Here is a 3,456-nt window from a genome sequence, read left to right as displayed (position 1 = left end):
CATAGCCTAGAGAAGAGATCAGAGTCATGACTTCAAACTCAGGAACAGATGGAGAGCTGAAATGAACAAATAATGGCAAAATTATCTGGAAAATCCCCAACTACTTGGAATTTAAACAATACATTCTGCATAATCTATATGTGAAAAAAAATTGGAAAATATTTTGACCTGAATGAAAATGAGCATATAACATGTAAAAACTTGTGGGATGAATCCAACAAAGTGTTTAGAGATAAATGTATAACATTAAATGCTTATGTTAGATAAGAAGAAAGATGTCAAATTAATAATCTTAAGAAAGTAGAGACCCTGAGTGGGTAGCTCAGTTGATTAGAGCATTTTCCCTATAGAACAAATTTGTAGGTTTGATCCCGGTCAGGGCACATACAGGAATCAACCAATGAATACATAAATAAGTGGAACAACAAATTAGTATTTCTCTTTCTCTCTTTCCCTCCCCGCCTAAAATCAGTAAAAAAGAAATTATGAAAAGAAGAGTAAATTTAACTCAAAATTAGTAGAAGGAAGAAAATAATGAAGATAAGAACAGAAATCAATAAAAGAATAAACAGAAAAACAATAGAGAAAATAAGGGAATTTAAAATCTGGTGCCTTGAAAAGATCAATAAAATTGTTAAAACTTTATTCAGACTGAACAGGAGAAAGAACACTGGTGACCAACATCTCAAATGAAAGGGAGAAACTCACACTACAGATCCAACAAACTTAATTATAGTTCTTATACATTTAATGTATCTATCCTTGATTTTGGTTTCCATTAGTACCAACATTTAAAGGAAAGTAGAAAGGGTTTATTGTGAACAATTCATATGAAATTGACCAAATTGCGCTCACTTGGGCAGTTTGTATGCTAAAATTGGAATGGTACAGAGAAGATTAGCATGGCCCCTGTGAAAGGATGATATGCAGATTCATGAAGTGTTCCAAACTTTTAAAGGAAAATTTGAACAACAAAAACAAAAAAAGAATAAAAAACTTCAAAAATTAAAAATATTGAAAAATTTCTAAAGAGAGACAAACTGTAAAGCTCTCCCAAAAAGAAATAGAGTATACAGATAGCCCTACATCTGTAAGTAAATAAGTTTGTGTTCATTTAGCTGAGCCCACACTAGATTCGTTTGACCCTAAAACCATTGTGCAATGAAGTGGTCAAGGTTGCTCAACAAAAACCCTCTTACTATTCTATCTATTTACCTTAAAATAGCTCCATGAGCTCATCCAACCAGTTTTCTATCCCATTTGACTCGAGGATAAAGTGATCTCAGTCACGGATTTCCAAATAGGCTTGGTTTTGCTCACGTAAGCAGATGAGTTAATTCTCAAATAGGAATGGGATGAATCATAGAAAACTTCACAAAGGAGATAAAATTTGATTTTAGTGTGCCAAGGGGAAAGGTAAGAAAAGGTTTCCTCATTTATAGTGCCATAGAACATTCTTGATGGATTTTCAGAATGGCCTCCATTTATTGGAAGTGTTATAGGAAAAAAACACAGTCTACAATGCTTAATTTCTCTACCTGGGTAACTATTGGAAACCAGGAATAAGTAGAGACTAATTAAATGCCCAAGAAACATAATCGATTGGGGGAAAGTTTTGTTTTTCTGTAATGATACAAATAAGCATTTGGTCAGAGCAAAAGTTTGAGAAAGATTTTTTAAAGTTATCAGGGGATTGAAAAATAAATTCTGTCATAGACAAATGACTTGCTTAGAGACCTAAAACAAAAAAAAGAATAAGTATTTTCTTTTCTTTTGTAAATTCATTTATTTTTTAAATTATTTTTCAACTACAGTATTCTTTCTTTTACTCCCTTCCCAGCCCATCCCCCCGTGCCCCCCACCTCCCTCCCCTTTCCACCCCCTTTAGTTGTTGTCCATGTGTCCTTTATACTAGTTCCTGTAAATTCTTCCCCTTTTCCCCTGAAATTCCCTCCCCTCTCCCCTCCAATTGCTGTCCCCCTGTCCTCGATTTCAGTGTCATTGTTTTTATTTTGCTTGCTTGTTTGTTTTGTTGTTTAGCTTCCTGTTAACAGTGAGATCATATGGTATTTGTAAGAATAAGTATTTTCTAAATAAAACAGAAGTAAAAGTAGTGGGGTTACCTGGTGTCAGTACTAGATTTGGGTTTATTTAAAATTTTTATAAATAAGTGTGGGGGTGACTTGTCCTGCTTATCCCCACCCCAACCCCTGTCCAAGTGTTTACTTGGAAATTAAACACTACCAAGACATGATCTGCTTGGGGAGGAAAGGTGGCTGATCCCTCAAAAGGGAAGGGCCCAGAGCCCCCTGCTTAAGGAGCTTTTATTGGGTTCCTTTGCACAAGAATACAGGTAAGGATCAAACAGTAGATATCATTCAAAGAACTGTGAGGGCTTATTCTTAGTCAGGGTCAGATAGCTAATGAGCAATAAAACTTTGAGGAACAAACTTCTTGCTTGGACCCTTATCATTTAAATGAGAGCATTCTAAACAAAGCAGGTTTTACAGAATTTTACATATTCTTTCTTATGCCTGATTTACCCTGATACCCGCCCTTTCCAGCACAGGGCTGCACCGCCTTCCCCAGCATAGGTTTTTAGGCTTAAGTGGATTAGAGCCAGGCAGCTTCTCCCAGACAGAAATGGGAACTTGGGCTATGTCACAGTGGGGGGGGGGGTGTCCATCGCTCCCTCTTTGTCCCCGCCCCCCAAGTCCTTCCATGATGGCCTCCCAAGTGATCGTGTCTGGCCTAGGTTGCCCCTCTGAGGGGTTGTACCCACCATGGACATCCACTGCACTTTGGGGGCAGGGGAAGAAGCAGAAGCAGCGCTTGCTGCCAAAGACAAGCTTTGTCTCCTGTGGCCCACATTCCGGAGGTCGCTCACTTAGACATGGGAGGCAGTTACAATTCCTGAAACCAGGCAGGGCAGTTCCCAACAAATAAGTGAAAACTTCAAATTAAAAAATGATATGATATTTTTTCCAGGTGGAAAAATGCCCAGTACACAGGGAAAATATGAGGCAGTATCTCAGAGGCTGGGTTAATGGACAGGGACATGGCAAATGAGCTTCTTTCTGACAGTCATAGGCTATGACGCATTTACGTAAAAAAAGTCAAATCATATTTATAAAGTGGTGAGTTTCAACATTCAATCACACTCAAAAAAATCCAGGAGTTATTGTAGACTATTACCATTCTGTGTATAAAAGAAAAATGAAATAAATATAAAAGAGAGAGGGAGAGGAATTTTTTTCTGTTTGCTTGTGAAGATATTTTAATGTCATCAGAATTGTTCCTCAAGTTCTAACCAATATTGTCAGGCATTATAAATTGCCTGGAAATGACACAATGTCACATTATACTCAAAATTCCATGCAATTAAAGAAATAAGGAGTCATCATTTTAAGAAATCCAGCAAAGATTGCTTCTCGGCCTTTTGGCTAAGCTGAAGTG

At 37.2% G+C, this 3,456-nt stretch overlaps 1 non-coding gene across 1 annotated transcript; it reads left to right on the top strand.

The window, feature by feature from the left end:
- The first annotated feature begins 851 nt into the window (after window positions 1-851).
- Window positions 852-954, top strand: LOC119049063 (U6 spliceosomal RNA). Its single transcript, XR_005082436.2, has one exon. It is a non-coding gene; the product is annotated as a U6 spliceosomal RNA (small nuclear RNA).
- Window positions 955-3,456: the final 2,502 nt, after the last annotated feature.

This window comes from Artibeus jamaicensis, unplaced genomic scaffold (assembly GCF_021234435.1).
Source record: "Artibeus jamaicensis isolate MK-2021 breed Jamaican fruit bat unplaced genomic scaffold, CSHL_Jam_final contig_233, whole genome shotgun sequence".
NCBI classification, from domain to species: domain Eukaryota; kingdom Metazoa; phylum Chordata; class Mammalia; order Chiroptera; family Phyllostomidae; genus Artibeus; species Artibeus jamaicensis.
This window is presented reverse-complemented; position numbering and strand designations above follow the sequence as displayed.